The following is an 18792-nucleotide window of genomic DNA, read 5'->3' on the forward strand; positions in this document are numbered from 1 at the left end:
TGTTACAGTTGAACAAAGGGGACTATGGAGCCATGTGGGAGGAGCTGGCCAAAGTTGACTGGAACAATAATTGCAGGTATTTCTAGGAATAATACAGAAGGTGAAGGATCAGTTCATTCCAAAGAGGAAGAAAGATTCCAAGCTGAGTAAGGGACGACCGTGGCTGACAAGGAATGTCAGGGAAAATATCAAAAAATAAACGACGAGAAGTGCATAATAGCAAAGATGAAGGGAAGCCGGAGGTTTGGGTAATGTTTAAAGCGCAATAGAAGATAACTAAAAAGGCTATACGGGGAGAAAAGATGAGGTACGAAGGTAAGATAGCCAGGAATATAAAGGAGGATAGTAAAAGCTTCTTTTGATATGTGAAGAGGAAAAAAATAGTTAAGACCAAAGTTGGACCATTGAAGACTGAAAAAGGTGAATTTACTATGGGGAACAAGGACATGGCAGATGAGTTGAACAGGTATTTTGGATCCGACTTCACTCAGGAGGACACAAACAATCTTCCTGATGTACTAGTGGCCAGAGGATCTGGGGTGATGGAGGAACTGAAGGAAATCCACATTAGGCAGGAAATGGTGTTGGGAGGCTGATGGGACTGAAGGCTGATAAATCCCCAGGGCCTGATGGTCTGCATTCCAGGGTACTTAAGGAAGTGGCTCTAGAAATTGTGGATGAATTGGTGATAATTTTCCAATGTTCGATAGACTCAGGGTCAGTTCTTGTGGATTGGAGGGTAGTTAATGTTATCCCACTTTTTAAGAAAGGTGGGAGAGAGAAAACAGGGAATTATAGACCAGTTAGCCTGATATCCGTGATGGGGAAGATGCTGGAGTCAAACATAAAAGATGAAATAACGGCACATTTGGATAGCAGTAACAGGATCAGTCCGAGTCAGCGTAGATTTACGAAGGGGAAATCACATTTGACTAATCTTCTGGGATTTTTTGAGGATGGAACTAGGAAAATGGACAAGAGAGAGCCAGGGATACGTGGACTTTCCAAACGCATTTGATAAGGTCCCACATGAGAGATTAGTGGGCAAAATTAGGGCACATGGTATTGGGGGTAGAGTGCTGACAAGGATAGAAAATTAGTTGGCAGACAGGAAACAAAGAGTAGGTATTAACGGGTCCCTTTCAGAATGGCAGGCAGCGACTAGTGGAGTATCGCAAGACTTTGAGCTCCTAACGGCGACCCAGGTAGGCATCGCCCGCTCCGCGGTGATTCCAGCGCTGCGCCGCCGCTGTAGCAGCCCTGGTCCGGTTCCCGGTCCCCGGCAGGAAAGGCCGCTCTGATCCAGCTGGTAGGCCACGAGTTGGGGGGAGAGGACGCGACTCAGAGAAATAGTCGCGGCCCGCCAGGAAGAGACTGGGAGATGGTTTCCCCCTTACCCTGCCCCCCTCCCCCACATAGAAAAGTAAAAGTTTCCCCCTAAAACAATCTTTGGACTAACTATAAATTAAAAAAGAAGATAGGAATGACAGACAGGCTGTAGGTAGATGCTGCTGCCAGTGCAGCGCCCCTAGTGGATCTAAATGGAGTCAAGTTGGGAAAAGGGGAAGTACAACGGGATCTGGGGTTCCTTGTACATCAGTCTATGAAAGTAAGCATGCAGGTACAGCAGGTACAGCAGAAGAAAGCCAATGGCATGTTGGCCTTCATAAGAAGAGGAATTGAGTATAGGAGAAAATAGGTCATTTCTGCAGTTGCACAGGGCCCTAGTGAGTCCACACCTGGAGTATTATGTGCAGTTTTGGTCCCCAAATTTGAGGAAGGACAGAATAGAATAGAATAGAATAGTTTCTTTATTGTCATTGTAACATGAACCATGTACAACAAAATTTAAAAATGTCAGCCAGTCAGTGTACCATTCAAACATTTCTAAAAGCTAACGATACATACAAGATAAAATATTAAAAGATAAACAACTAAAATAAATATCATGAAAATAGCACGCATAAACACCCAACCCTCCATCCTTCTGTCGATTTCACAGTGTACCACAGTCCCTTAGTATGTATCGCCCGTGCGTTCTTTGCTATTGAGGGACTGCAGGATAGGTTCACAAAGTTAATTCCCGGGATGGAGGGACTGTCATATGCTGAGAGAATCGAGCAGCTGGGCTTGCATATTCTGGAATTTAGAAGAATGAGAGGGGCTCTTATTGAAACATATAAGATGATTAAGGGTTTGGACATGCTAGAGGCAGGCAGGAAACATGTTCCCGATTTGGGGGCAGTCCAGAACCAGGGGCCACAGTTTAAGACTATAAGGGGTAAGCTATTTAGAACGGAGATGAGGAAAAACGTTTTCACACAGAGAGTTGTGAGTCTATGGAATTATTTACCTCAGAGGGCAGTGGAGGCTGGTTCTCTGCATGCTTTCAAGAGAGAGCTAGACAGACCTCTTAAAGATAATGTAGTCATGGGATATGGAAGAGGGAATTAGGAGCAACACTAGCAAGTTTGCGGATGACACAAAGCTGGGTGGCAGTGTGAACTGGGAAGAGGATGTTAGGAGGTTGCAGGGTGACCTGGACAGGTTGAGTGATTGGGCAGATGCGTGGCAGATGCAGTATAATATAGATACATGTGAGGTTATCCACTTTGGTGGCAAAAACAAGGGGGCAGATTATTATCTCAATGGGGTTGGGTTAGGTAAGGGAGAGGTGCAGCGAGACCTGGGCGTCCTTGTACACCGGTCACTAAAAGTTGGCTTACAGGTACAGCAGGCAGTGAAGAAAGTTAATGGAATGTTGGCCTTCATAACAAGAGGATTTCAGAATAGGAGTAAAGAGGTTCTTCTGCAGTTGTATAGGGCTCTGGTGAGACCACATCTAGAGTATTGTGTACAGTTTTGGTCTCCTAATTTGAGGAAGGACATCCTTGTGATTGAGGCAGTGCAACGTAGGTTCACGAGGTTGATCCCTGGGATGGCTGGACTGTTGTTTGAGGAAAGATTAAAAAGACTAAGCTTGTATTCACTGGAGTTTAGAAGGATGAGGGGGATCTTATAGAAACATATAAAATTATAAAAGGACTTGCCAAGCTAGATGCAGGAAAAATGTTCCTTATGTTGGGCGAGTCCAGAACCAGGGGCCACAGTCTTAGAATAAAGGGCAGGTCATTTAAGACTGAGGTGAGAAAAAACGTTTTCACCCAGAGAGTTGTGAATTTATGGAATTCCCTGCCATAGAGGGCAGTGGAGGCCAAATCACTGGATGCATTTAGGGGAGAGAGTTTGATAGAGCTCTCGGGGCCTCGTGGAGTCAGGGGATATGGGGAGAAGGCAGGAACGGGTTATTGATAGGGGACGATCAGCCATGATCACAATAAATGGCGGTGCTGGCTCAAAGGGCCGAATGGCCTCCTCCTGCACCTATTTTCTATGTTTCTATTTTTGTATGATATGGGGAGAAGGCACGAACGGGGTACTGATTTTGGATGATCAGCCATGATCACATTGTATGGCAGTGCTGGCTGGAAGGGCTGAATGGCCTACTCCTGCACCTATTGTCTTTGTCTATTGTTATTAAAAATTGACAATGTTTAAAGGAATAACATCTGCCATACTATCAACATCTTCAGTTTCCTTCTCTCTCCAAGGTCCTTGAACATATTGCTGCAAAAGTGTTATTGGAAGCAATTTGGGAATCACTCACTGAGCCAGCATTGTACATTGCTTTTAGACACAACAAGATGGAGTAATCCAGTGGGTCAGGCAGCATCTCTGGAGAAAATAAATTGGTGATGTTTCATGTCGAGACCCTTCTTCATGTGACTTGCTACGTGCCATTTCAGAGTCAAGAAGGGTTTCACAGTGGCACAGGTGATAAAGCTGCTGCCTCAGTGCCAGTGACTAGGTTCGATCCTGATCTCATGTGCTGTCTGTGTGGAGTTTGCACGTTCTCTCTGTGACCATGTGGGTTTCGTTCACATGAGTGAGTGGGCATGATCAGCAGATGGGTGGAGTATATGACAAAGATTAGAGGTGAAAATGAGACTAAAAGTTTAAGAAGGAACTGCAGATGCTGGAAAATTGAAGGTAGACAAAAGTGCTGGAGAAACTCAGTGGCTGAGGCAGCATCTATGGAGCGAAGGGAATAGGCAAAGTTTTGGGTCAAAACCCTTCTTCAGACTGATGTGAGGGCAGAAGGGGGGGGAGAGAAGAAAGGAAGAGGTGGAGCCAGTGGGCTGAGGGAGGGGAGGAGAAAGTAGAGACTACCTGAAATTAGAGAAGTTAATGTTCATACCGCTGGGATGCAAACTGCCCAAGCAAAATATGAGGTGCTGCTCCTCCCCTTTACGGTGGTCCTCACTCTGGCCATGGAGGAGGGCAAGGATAGAAATGTCGGAATCGGAATCGGAGGCGGAGTTGAAGTGCTGAGCCACTGGTTGGTTATTGCGAACCGAGCTGAGTTGTTCGGCGATGCGATCGCCAAGCCTACGCTTGGTCTCACTGATGTAGAGCAGCTGACATCTAGAGCAGCGGATGCAATAGATGAGATTGGAGGGGGTGTAGGTGAACCTCTGCCACACCTGGAAAGACTGCATGGGTCCTTGAATGGAGTCAAGGGGGGAGGTAAAGCGACAAGTGTAGCATTTCCTGCCGGTTGCAAGGGAAAGTGCCCGGAGAGGGGGGTGGTTCGGGTGGGAAGGGACGAATTGACCAAGGAGTTATGAAGGGAGCGGTCTCTGTGGGAAGCAGACAGGGGAGGAGATGGGAAGATGTGGCAAGTGGTGGGATCATGTTGGAGGTGGCGAAAATGTTGGAGGATTATTTGTTGTATTTGACGTCTGGTAGGGTGGAAGGTGAGAACAAGGGGGACTCAGCCCTTGTTACAAGTGGGGGGATGGGGAGTGAGAGCAGAGTCATGGGGTATAGAAGAGACCCTGGTAAGAGGCTCATCTATAGTCGAAGAGGGGAACCCTCGTTCCCTGAAGAATGAGGACATCTCCAATGCCCTGGTGTGGAACACCTCATCCTGGGTGCGGATGCGGAGGAATTGGGAGTAGGGGATGGAGTCCTTACAGGAAGCAGGGTGGGAAAAAGTGTGGGCCAGATAGCCATGGGAGTCAGTGGGTTGATAGTGGAAGTGGGTCAGTAGTTTGTCACCTGCAATGGAAATAGTGAGGTCTCTGTTCAGCCACAGGCAAGAGCTAGTCAGTGGCCTGAGCACCGAAACATATGAGGCAGGTATTGTGGTTAGTGAACCGCATACCCACCTCCCATATTATGCCTCTCCCGGCCTCCATATTCACAAATGGAGCAGACAATAACAATGTCGTCAGAGTAACGCAATATAAGCCATCATTTAAAAAAATATCATGTGGGATTATTGTCCAGTCGCACCGATGAGAGACAATTTCATGACTTTATTCTCTCTATGTTTGCCAAGAGCAGTTGTAACAAAATAAGGGGTAAGCCATTTAGAACAGAGATGAGGAATCACTTTTTCAGACAGTTGTGAGTCTCTGGAATTCTCTGCCTCAGAGGACGGTGGAGGCCAGTTCTCTGGATACTTTTAAGAGAAAGCTGGATAGGGCTCTTAAAGATAGCAAAGTCAGGGGATATGGGAGAAGGCAGGAATGGGGTACATTGTGGATGATCAGCCATGATCACATTGAATGGCGGTGCTGGTTCAAAGGGCCGAATGCCCTACTCCTGCACCTATTGTCTATGTCTATGGTCTATTGTCTAATGTGCATGTTGATTCCTTTTGTTACCAGTTTCTCGCATCATTTTTAACAGATTTATATTCCCCACATTTTTGCTTATGCAAATAAATCTGCATTTATTCCTTGTTGAAAAACTCTGATGAACTTCTGGATTAACGTCTTAATGAAGTTCTGGGTCTTGTAATTATGTTGAACATGATTAATTTTGTAATCATATTATAATAACTTTCAATTGTACAGTATTTGACAAATCTCTTGAATTGATTAAAATGTTAAATTTCCCAATTGTGCAGTTTGTACTGATCACCAAAATCAACGAGAGACTGAATCCTTGCTGTAAGACTTATCTTTATCATAATGATTGATGTAATTCAGAATTTTCCTTGGCTCTTCTTTGATTTTTCTTTTCTTTTCTTGTTGTGAATGGGGGAAATTGAAACGTACGACATCTTTGAATAGTTTCTGTAAATGACTTAATAGACACCGGTCTAAAGTTTAAATCAACTTTAATCATAACATATAGTAGAGCGGTACAGTAGGCTGTTAGTTCATCACTACCGCTTCCAAGACTACTTCATGTAGGAAATGGGTGTTAATCTAAAGTGTACAGTAAGGTGGAGTTAGTGATGCTACACTACTCTGATTGGTTCACATGCAATAACCAATCTATAACGTTCCCCGTAAAGAGAACAGATTGTTAGGCAAATGTTAAACACACAGAATTAAACGTACTCGCCATATCTGCCAGGCGGTCTACTAATATGACCCGAACGCATGCGGGCAAACCTCTCTCCCTCCGTACTAGAAAAGTTAGCGGGGGAGGGAGGCAGTGAACCCGAAAAGGAGAGAGCAGCTGGGACACTTGAGGCGACTGGCAGGGTGAGCATGCGGGAGAGTTAATGTGGTTAGACAGGGTAGCCGACCGAGGCAGAGAGTGCTTGCTGGGACTAGTGGTAGCAGGAACAGCAGAGGGCTTAAACGGCAGGGGTGGAGCATAAGGATTGGCTGGAGGTAGTCATGGTTCGTTCAGAAGCAGCAAATGCTGGCGGCTTTGTCTGTACAGGACACCATCGGCATTGATAAGGTAGGAGCGGGGTTCCTTAGAGGGGCCGACAACGAAACCCAGATGGGTATCTCCCACAGCGGTCTGCATACGGACTACTTGAACCTGTAGTAGCGGCTTCAGTGGTTTGCTGGACTTGTCATAGGAGCGTTTCTGAATGTTGTGTTTCTCCTGAATGCGCATCTGGACCACAGCTGGTTAAAACACCTATGGCTTCAGCTGTTGCTGGGCAACCAGTAATGGAGGTCGTGTTGTCCGAGACATCAGGCATGAGCTGGTGAACCCAGGACCCCGTCCCTGGAGATGTTTCTAAGGTTTAAGAGGTCGAGGTACACATCAGACTTGGCCAGGTGTGAATGTTCCATTAGTTGTTTTGCGCTCCTGACGGCACGTTCAGCGAGCCCGTTGGATTGGGGGTATTCAGGGCTGCTTGTGACATGGTGAACGTTCCATCGTTTGGCAAAGTGTTGAAATGCGTGGTTGGTGAATTTTACCTCCGTTGTCAGTTTGCCGGCGCGCTGGCGCGCCGAACACAGAAAAGTGCCTCTGCAGCTTTTGTATAACCATGTCGGATGTGATGGCGGACACTAAGTCGAGTTCGAACCAGATGTAGTCGTAGTCGACTAGGACTAGGTAGTGTTTACCGTGCCATTCGAAAATTTCCGCTGTCAGAGATGTCCATGGCAGTGCTGGTGGGGGCTGTTGTAGCAGAGGCTGTCTCTGTTGGTGTGGTGCCAAACTGTTGCAGATGGGGCAGGATGCTGTTTTGTCCCGTATGTACTTGGACATCCCGGGCCAGTAAAACATGCTCTGTGCGTGGGCCAGTGTAGCCTCAGTGCCTGGGTGACAGTTGTGTACCTCTTTATAGTATTTGTCTTGAAAGAATGATTGGATCACGACTTTGTGACCTTTGATAATGACACCGTCTTATATTACCAACTCATCACGGACTAGGAAGAACTGCTGCACCTCCAGTGGTGTGGTGGATTGTTTATCTGGCCAGCCTCTTTTGATCATAGATGAGAGCGGTTGTAGAGTGCCGTCAGCGGCTGTGAGTTCAGCCAGGCAATGCAGGCATTCCATGGGAATGGTCAACCTTGAGAAATGTAAGCTCATCAGATTCATAGGGATGTTGTTCACTAGATGCACGTGGTGCACAAGAGAGAGTGTCAGCAACGAGCATGTCCTTTCCTTTTTTGTAGATGATTCTGAAGTAGTACCGCTGGAGATGCACCATCTAGCGCTGCAAACATGCAGGTGTTTGATGTATAGGTTTGTTCAGGATGGTTACGAGTGGTTGATGGTTGGTTTTGACTGTGAAAGTGTTCCCAAAGATGAAATCTTTAAATTTTGAGCATGCAAAGACTACACCTAGCAGCTCCTTCTCGATCTGGGCATAGCGCTGTTCGGTGTCCGTCATGGTGCGGGAGGCACATGATTCAGGTACTACAATGCCATCGGCAGATGTTTGAAGACAGGCTGCGCGCAACGGGTATTGTGAGGCATCGCAGGTTATCGTGATAGGCCGCTTCAGGTCGAAGTATGTGAGGGTAGGAGCGCTGGCCAGCTGTAGTTTTAAAAAGTCAAATACCTGTTGGTGTTGCTGGTACCAGGTCCATTCAGTGTCCTTGCGGGTGAGCTGTCTCAGTGGTGAACTGAGTTCACTGAGATTGGGTATGAACTTCCCCAGGTAATTTACCATACCCAGAAATCGTTGGAGGCTGAGCACGTCGACAGGGGCAGACATTTTGCGGATGGCTGCGGTTTTGTTCGGGCCTGGCTTCAGGCCATCGCAAGTGAATACGTGCCCGAGATAGGTTACCTCTGGAACACAGAACTTGCATTTCTTGAGGTTGAATTTTAGGTTGATCTCACGTGCCTGTCCAGAATTTGCTTGAGGTTGTGATTGTGCTCCGCAATGTCTTTGTCATACACCAGGATGTCATCCATAATGATGGCACAGGGGAAGTCTGTGAAAATTGGTTCTCTGAAAAGCTTCGCTGGCCGAATTGATACCGAATGGCATTCTGAAAAATTTGAATCTGCCAAATGGTGTACCAAACGTAGTGAGATTCAAGGATACGCCATCTAGGGGTATCTGCCGGAACAAGCTTTTTGCGTCTAGTACAGAAAACACCGTTGCGTGACCGATTTGGGCTGCGATGCCTTCGACAGTTCTCATCGGATAATGTGCGTGCTTGATGGCTGTGTTTGGGTTGCTGCACATGCGGAGTTCGTCTTTGTCTTTCTTTTCCGTGACAACCATGATGGAGACCCAGTCTGTAGGTTCGTTGATTTCAGCTAGTACACCCATGGAAACCATGCTTTTAATTTCAACCTCAATTCTGTCACTCATGGCATGTGGCACGCAGTGGGGAGCATGGATAGCTGGGTCAACTGTGGGATCAACGACGATCTTATAAGTCATAGGAAGCTTGCCCAGCTTGCCATCAAACAGATCAGGGTAGCTCCAAATCGGGTCCTCAGACAGTAGTAACTTATGAACAGAGCGATCAAAAGAGACTAGCCCAAGGTTCTAGCACACATGGATGCCCAATAAAGTCACAGAGTCCAATTTTAGGATGTAGAAAGTCAGATTTCTTGTGGTATTTTCCAATACACATTTAAAGCTAGTTCTTCCAAGAGGATGCAGGACCTCTCCCCATAAGCATGTAAGGTAGAGCCGTCTCTAGTCAAGGTCTCATTATTTCTTATCTTGTTGTAGACATTCAGGGGCATTACATTCATGCATGCCCCAGTTTCCAATTTGGCCTTCACAGGCTTGTTGTTAATTAGCATGGACACAGAGGAATCCAAAAGTTTAGCAGATGCGTGGAGGAGGGTGTAAACAGTAGACTCTTCATATGAGCTAATTGGATCATCCTCGTGGGCAGCTTCGAGCTGGTTTTGGGAGTCTGAAAAGGTTTGGTCTTGTTGCAGCAGGTGCAGATTAGACGCCGAGCTAGAATTGCGGTTCCCACGGGACCTGCAGCAAATGGCAAAATGGTTCATCTTCTTGCAGTAGTTGCATGACTTGCCGTTCACCGGACAGAACATCCGTCCCTTGTTGTGGAAATAGTTACAGTTCAGACACATTTGTGACGGTTCATTGATAGATCCACGATTAGCCATTTGCGGCAGTTCATTCATAAATCTTCTGTTAGCTGTCGGGGTGGCTCGTTTATTGAAGCCTGTCAGGTTTGTACTCTTTTTCTGAGTGTCAAACTGGTCACTCAGTGGGGCCACAATCTCTGACGTGCGGCAGGCATGCAAAGCTTGTTCAAGAGTTAGGTCAGCATTCCGTAGTAGCTCAGTCTTTAGCTTTTGATCAGTCATGCCACTGACAAGTTTGTCTCATATTAACTCATTAGACACATCCCCGAAGCGGCATCACTGAGCCATTGATATGCTTTTAAGTGTGTGTGTGTGTGTGTGTGTGTGTGTGTGTGTGGCACTCAGGGCATTATTTCTTGATCTATATATTTCTCTCTCTGATCTTATTCCAATAAAATTGTTGGAATTATTCTTAGGTGTGTATTGAGTTGGGCTATTTGCAGGGAAGAAAGATAGTGAATGTTAGATGAGAATGAGATTCTAAGTATTTCAGCACGTGAATGATTATTTTAATTGCCCATCTAATTGCTGAAGCTGCTGGACATGTCCCTTTGACCACGTGCTGATGAAATTTTGGACCTTTTGAGGAAAATAATGTTATTATTTTGATTGAACCAGTTCCAAACAAACAGGTGTCAAATAATTTGTGCAGGCCAATCCTTCTTGATGGAAGTGCCAAGAGAAGTAAAAAAGTAGCTCACATGTTTCTAAAAAAACACAAAGTGCTGGAGTAACTCAATGTGTCAGGCAGCATCTCTGGAGAAAAGGAATAGGTGACATTTTGGGTCGGGACCCTTCTTCATACTGATTGTGCAGCGGGGGGGGGTGAGAAAGCTGGAAGAGAGGAGGGCAGGGCAAATTTTGGCAAGTAATAGGTGGATGAAGGTGAGGGGGGAGAGAAAACTGGAAGAGAGGAAGGGCAGGACAAACATAGAAACATAGAAAATAGGTGCAGGAGTAGGCCATTCGTCCCTTCGAGCCTGCACCGCCATTCAATATGATCATGGCTGATCATCCAATTCAGTATCCCGTACCTGTCTTCTCTCCATACCCCCTGATCCCTTTTGCCACAAGGGCCACATCTAGCTCCCTCTTAAATATAGCCAATTAACTGGCCTCAACTACCTTCTGTGGCAGAGAATTGCAGAGATTCACCACTCTCTGTGTGAAAAACGTTTTTTTCATCTCGGTCCTAAAAGATTTCCCTCTTATCCATAAACTGTGACCCCTTGTTCTGGACTTCCCCAACATCGGGAACAATCTTCCTGCATCTAGCCTGCCGAACCCCCTAAGAATTTTGTAAGTTCTTAGGACAAAGTAAGGACAAAGCCTGGCAAGTAATAGGTGGATAAACTGGGCAGATGGTTGGGCAAAGGGTAGAGATGAAAAGATGGAAGGTGTGAATCAAAAGTTTTGAGGAGTTGTGAATCGTGAAGTGGAGGAAGGAATGTAGGTGGAACAGGAGGAAAAATAGGTGTGAGTCCAGGTGGGCACAGGGGAGGGAGAGGGGGAGGAGAAAAGGGGAGATGAAGAAGTGGGGGTTGTAGTTACCTAAATTGGGAGAATTCAATGTTTATACTTGAAGCTACCCAAGCAGATTATTAGGTTCTGTCCTCCAGTTTGAGCGTGGCCTCACTCTGGCAATGGTGGAGGCTCAGGATAGTATCAGTATGTCAGATAGTATCAGAAGATCAGTATATTAATGGGTACGGGAATTAAAGTGTTTGGCAACCAGAAGATCCAGTATGTTTTGGCGACTGAGAGCAAATATTCAGCAAACTGGTTGCCGAATCTATGTTTGGTCTCGCCGATATACAGGGAGCTACATCAGGGACACTGGTGGCAGTAGAGGAGGTGCACCTCTGTCTCACCTTGAAGGACTGCTCAGGCCCCTGGATGGAGAGGATGGAGGAGATAAAGGGACAGGTGTTACATCGCCTGTGGTTGCACATGACGATACATGGAGAGGGGGTGTTTTGGGTGGAAAAGGATCAGTGAACCATTAATTTCTGTTTGCACTTGGGCTATGCAATACTCAAAGGCACCATATAAACTGGAGATACTTAAACAAATCAGTGCAACAGGTGAACACACACCCTGCACCAATACAACAACTGCTGATTTTAGTCTGAACCAGTCTAAATGGTGTAAAATTGCTGAAGGGTCACACTCTAAAGAATGGTACAAAAAACCCCCTAAGATATCGCCTATCCATGTTCTCCAGGCATAGAAACAGAAATGCTGGAACAACTCATAATGTCATTAGGTCATAAGTGATAGGAAAAGAATTAGGCCATTTGGCCCATAAATCTACTCTGCCATTCAATCATGTCTGATCTATTTCTCCTCCTAGCTCCATTCTCCTGCTTTCTCCACATAACCCCTGACACCCCTTTTCACACCTATATCTTTAGCCCGATGGGAGAGAAGAGATAAGGGAGTGGCCAGGGTGTGACTCATCCTTGATTATGCTGCTGGCATTGCTGAGGCGATGTGAGGTATAAATTGAGTCAATAAGTCAGTAGGAGAGGCAGCATCCCTGTAGAGAAAGAATGTTTGACGCTTCAGGTTTGAGACCCTTCTTCACACTGAGTTATTCCAAATGTATTTCACCATACAATTACCATTTCACCATAGAAATCTATCCACAATTCACGGTATGTCGCTAAAGTGTTTCACTAAATATTCCCGCTGGTGATGATTGACAAAACCATTTCCCTCAACGGAACCTCCTCCCATGTTCTGGGTGCATCAACCTTATGCTGTTTGTTTGTTGTACATCTATAAATTAGTTGACTTGGTAAATTGTCATCTTTAGAACGTGTCTGTCTATTTGATTTTGACCACTATCATAAAAAGGTACTTTGACAGATTAAAGTTCTAATTTTATTAGCATTTTATAATGCTGGTAAATGGGAATTTCTCAGTTATAAGTCTGGTGTTTCAAAGGATGCGTGACAAATCCAGGCTATGTGGAGCCACAATGGTTACTTGTCGTGTTAGTATGCAAATCTTGTTAACGGGCTGAGCACCAGAGTTTGATGGGCAAGACAGTAGAATTTGAATAAATTTACAGCATTGTGTGGCTGATTAACTCAGCCATCTCCTTGGTTAATGTATTCATAAGATCAGTCAATCGTGTCTCTGTGTCTTTGTATGAATAATTCCTTCTGCATTCCTTTCATCTCTTGTTTTGAAAGTTCATTTCAATGTCCCATTGGTCCCTTGCAGCATGCTTTGATATGAGGTTTGATCAATTTTTATATGTGGCCACAAAATTACCTTTGCTGAACAGCCTTGTACCTTGCTTTGTGCTGGTTTATTTTGAATTAATGGGTTCTGGCTGCAGGCCTAGCCACAATAGTCAAAAGGGGTGAATTTGTAGTCCAAGGGCAACAAACACAGTTCACCTACTTCTCCTGGGTCTGGATATTGAATGTATTGAGAGGTTAAGAATGTATCACGGCTTCAGTTATTCAGCTACAATCTGTAAGCATACACTAAAATGAAATTGGTAAGATTTTGAATGCATCTTTTATGGACTTAATGGTTGGGCAGGCATGGCCTGGACAATGTCGTACAAATTGTTTCATATTTTAGATGCTCAATTGTATTAGACACATTTCATGCTCAATTGTTTCCTACAGTTGCATCAATGATAATTTATTGTATTATTGTTTATTTATATCTATTTGCCGTGTTGCAGTAATGTAGGTATGTTACAATACTTACCTTCAGTGGCACTGCAATTCTGCCACTGGCCGTGTGCGTGATTCTGGCACCTTTGGGGGGGGGGGGGCCTTAAAACACGTTTTGTTCCTACCTTGTCCTGGATTATATTTAATTGGAGTGCAAGCTTTTGCTGAAGAATCGTTCCGACGGGCGTTCTGTGTATTTTTTTTTAAATCGCCCGACAAGTTCAGCGCTGGACTAATTTTAAAATCAGCTTCTAAAGCCGTCAACGCCAACACCAGGGACGGATTGCAGGTATGGGACAGGTAAACGAAAGCCGTTTATTTTATGTATAACTGTGCTCCTTAAGATGCCTTTAATTCACATTATAAGTTGCGAAACGGTGATTTTTCCCCCCATATGAACCGGCAGTATTTTTGCTGCCGATACGGGTTTAAATTTACCGCAAACCGCAATGTTCCAATTGATCGCGCCCCTGAAAAACCCACTTGCAAGATGATTTAAATGGCCATTAATTTACAGGTATTAAACATTAAATTCCTTCAATTTGGCCTATAAATCCATGATAATGAGATTTTAAATTATGTTACATTGTGAATTCTTGTGTGAATGTTATTTGGACACTTAGGCTATTTAAAAATGTTAATCTATTCTTAAGAAATTTATAGATGTTTAGATCTAGTAATTGAATTTTGTAATTAGCTACAATTAGGTAACTAATTAATTATATGCTTTAATTTCAAGTCATCTACGTAAGATTGTTTCATATTTGTTTCAGAATGCTTCAATCTATAATAACTGAACATTTCAGTTCTCTTAATTTTTAAGAAAGTTATGGGCTTTTGATTGTCCTCGATCATAGCTTTTGTGTTGTCAATGGAAAAGCAATAGGGAACAAGATGCTAATTTCCGAGTATGAAAATGGCCATAACCTTTTTAATACTGAAGATATGAAAGTGAATTAGGTGTCAAATTAAACTTATTTTTATGTTTTATCTGATGGGATAAATTAGAGACTTGATTTTTAAAATCTCAAAATATTGTAACATTGCTAATTAATGTGCCTGTTGAGCTGCAGCAAGTAAGAATGCCACTTTGTTCTACTCCTGGTGCAAATGACAACCAACACTCTTGGATTTAATTTCAGTTTGTCATGAATTTGTGGCTTTGTCCCGATGCTCCTGTTTCTTCCCATATCAAGAAGACATGTGGTTTTGTAGGTTAGTTGGTCTTTCAAGAGAGAGGGTCTTTCCAGAAAAAGAGCCTGTCCCACTTAGGCGACTTTTTAGGTGAGTGCGGGAGACTCTGCGCTCGCCTCAGGATCACCACATGGTCACTACATCTTCGCTGGTGGTCTCTGGTGAGTCTCCTTCGTGGTCGCGAGGAGTTCCCGCATTCTGGGAACTAACCGCGGCCTCAGTATGCTCGCCGCAAATTTTTCAACATGTTGAAACATTTTCTGCGACCATAAAATGGTGACCATGGAGACAAATCGCTAATCATGTAGATGTAGGTGTAGTTGTAGTGGGGTCGCCATGTAGTTATGGGTAGTCGAGATAGTCATAGGTAGTTTTAGTTAATCGCCTTTGCTGACCGGGCATTTTCAATGGCTCATTAGGGGGAAATAAATAATGCGCGAGCTTTCAGAACCAAAGATAACCGATTGGTAATGTTAAATGTCCGCCACATTTCACAGCTATGTATTTCTGGCTTATTAAAAGTTGTCTGGCTTCTTAAAAGTGTCTCCACTCCTTCTCCCCCCCCCTTCCCCCCGTTCTTCCCCTTCTTCCCCCTTCTCTGCTCCCCACTCCCCCCTCTTTTAAAGGACTTACCGTACACTCTTAACCTTCCTGGTCATTGCAGTATGTGTGTGTATCACCTGGGTTTTGCACCGTGTGAATTTCAGGCAGCACTCCCATGCTTTCCCTGGCCCTCGTCTTTGTGATGTGTTTGTGTGTGTGTGTGTTCCATTCTGACAGTCGCCGATCCAGTTCCCAGTTTTTCAGGCGAGTGCCGCAAACTTGACAGTCGCTGGCAGTCTGCTGAAAAATCACCTAAGTGGGACAGGCCCTTCAGATTTAGCTCTTAGGGCTAAAGGAATCAAGGGATTATGGGGAAAAAGCAGAAACCGGGTACTGATTTTAGATGATCAGCCATGATCATATTGAATGGCGGTGTTGGCTTGAAGGGCCGAATGGCCTGCTCATGCACCTATTTTTTTTTATGTTTCTATGTTTCTATGTTTGTAAATTGCCCTTAATGTGGAGGAAGTGGATGAGAAAGTGGGATAATGTAGAATTAGTGTGAACAGATGATGGATGGCCGGCATGGATTCAGTGGGCCAAAGTGCCTTTTCTGTGCTGTATAACTAATCTAACTAATCTAAACAAATATATCCTTTGTGGGATACTTTGGGAGAAATCCTAACAGAATTAGTCAAGTGGCAAAAAGAGTAATTTGTGCTCCAAAAAGTTAAAGATATTTCAGTTGAACTTCAATGTGATGAAATTCAGCCTCAAAGAGTGTACATTTGTAATGCCCAATTGTTGTCTCTTTATCATTGTTGGCATTGTCAAGCTAACCTAAAAACACAATTTGATAATGGAATTGAAAATAACATAAGAACTAGAGACTGGCGTTGGCTGATCAGACCCTCATGTCTGCTCTGTCATTCAGTAAGATCATGCCTCATATTTTAGATCCACTTATCATAGAGTCTATCCAAATGTATTTTAAATGTTGCTGTAGTACCTGCCTCAATGACCCTCTCAGGCAAAAGCCACACTAACCATCCATTGATTCCCCCAACATTTAAAAGCCTTTCAATCTTTGTTTTGAATGTATTAAGCAATTGAGCTTCAATAGCTCTCTTGGGTAGAAAAGCTATTTGCTTTGCCTTCTAAAATGTTCAAGTTATTGGAATAGAAAATCATCAATGTAATAAAATGTACAGCAAATCAGCACTGTGCAGGAGTCATGTATTCATTTTGATCAAAGTCATGCAGATAAATGAAGGGCAATGTGATTTTTTGGTTTTGAGTTGAGAAAAAAAAAGTGACATAACCAATAATTTGCGAAGTGCAACCTTGCCTCCACAATCTCCTGCCATGAAGTAAAATAATCAAAGAGGCATAACAAGCAACTGTATTAAATTACAATGTCAGTGCAATCAATCAATGTTATACCACCTACTTCAAATATTATTGAAAATTGAAAAATAAAGAATATAACCATATAACAATTACAGCATGGAAACAGGCCATCTCGGCCCTACAAGTCCGTGCCGAACAAATTTTTTTTCCCCTTAGTCCCACCTGCCTGCACTCATACCATAACCATCCATTCCCTTCTCATCCATATGCCTATCCAATTTATTTTTAAATGATACCAATGAACCTGCCTCCACCACTTCCACTGGAAGCTCATTCCACACCGCTACCACTCTCTGAGTAAAGAAGTTCCCCCTCATATTACCCCTAAACTTCTGTCCCTTAATTCTGAAGTCATGTCCTCTTGTTTGAATCTTCCCTATTCTCAAAGGGAAAAGCTTTTCCACATCAACTCTGTCTATCCCTCTCATCATTTTAAAGACCTCTATCAGGTCCCCCCTTAACCTTCTGCGCTCCAGAGAATAAAGACCTAACTTATTCAACCTATCTCTGTAACTTAGTTGTTGAAACCCAGGCAACATTCAAGTAAATCTCCTCTGTACTCTCTCTATTTTGTTGACATCCTTCCTATAATTGGGCGACCAAAATTGTACACCATAATCCAGATTTGGTCTCACCAATGCCTTGTACAATTTTAACATTACATCCCAGCTTCTATACACAATGCTCTGATTTATAAAGGCTAACATACCAAAAGCTTTCTTTACCACCCTATCTATATGAGATTCCACCTTCAAGGAACTATGCACGGTTATACCCAGATCCCTCTGTTCAACTGTATTCTTCAATTCCCTACCATTTACCATGTACGTCCTATTTTGATTTGTCCTGCCAAGGTGTAGCACCTCACATTTATCAGCATTAAACTCCATCTGCCATCTTTCAGCCCATTTTTCCAAATGGCCTAAATCACTCTGTAGACTTTGGAAATCCTCTTCATTATCCACAACATCCCCTATCTTGGTATCATCTGCATACTTACTAATCCAATTTACCACACCTTCATCCCGATCATTGATGTACATGACAAACAACAAAGGACCCAACACAGATCCCTGAGGCACCCCACTAGTCACCTGCCTCCAACCCGATAAACAGCCATCCACCATTACCCTCTGGCTTCTCCCATTCGGCCACTGTTGAATCCATCTTGCTATTCCTGCATTTATACCCAACAGTTGAACCTTCTTAACCAACCTTCCATGAGGAACCTTGTCAAAGGCCTTACTAAAGTCCATATAGACAACATCCACTGCTTTACCCTCGTCAATTTCCCTAGTAACCTCTACAAAATATTGAAGAAGATTAGTCAAACATGATCTTCCAGGCACAAATCCATGTTGACTGTTCCTAATCATACCCTGTTTATCTAGATGCTTATATATATTGTCTCTAAGTATCTTTTCCATTAATTTGCCCACCACTGAAGTCAAACTAACAGGTCTATAATTGCTAGGTTTACTCTTAGAACCCTTTTTTTAAACAATGGAACAACATGCGCAGTACGCCAATCCTCGGGAACTATTCCCGTTTCTAATGACATTTGAAATATTTCTGTCATAGCCCCGGCTATTTCTACACTAACTTCCCTCAATGTCCTAGGGAATATCCTGTCAGGACCTGGAGACTTATCCACTTTTATATTTTTCAAAAGTGTCAGTACTTCTTTTACTTTGAACCTCATAGTATCCATAGCTACTCTACTAGTTTCCCTTACCTCACATAATTCAATATTCCTCTCCTTGGTGAATACCGAAGAAAAAAAATTGTTCAATATCTCTCCCATCTCTTTTGGCTCTGCAGATAGCTGTCCACTCTGTCTCTCCAATGGACCAATTTTATCCCTCGTTATCCTTTTGCTATTAATATAGCTGTAGAAACCCTTTGGATTTACTTTCACCTTACTTGCCAAAGCAACCTCATATCTTCTTTTAGCTTTTCTAATTTCTTTCTTAAGATTCTTTTTACATTCCTTATACTCCTCAAGCACCTCATTTACTTCATGCTGCCTATAATTATTGTAGATCTCCCTCTTTTTCCGAACAAGGTGTCCAATTTCCCTTGAAAA

Source organism: Leucoraja erinacea, chromosome 2 (genome assembly GCF_028641065.1).
Source record: "Leucoraja erinacea ecotype New England chromosome 2, Leri_hhj_1, whole genome shotgun sequence".
Classification (NCBI taxonomy): Eukaryota; Metazoa; Chordata; class Chondrichthyes; order Rajiformes; family Rajidae; genus Leucoraja; species Leucoraja erinaceus.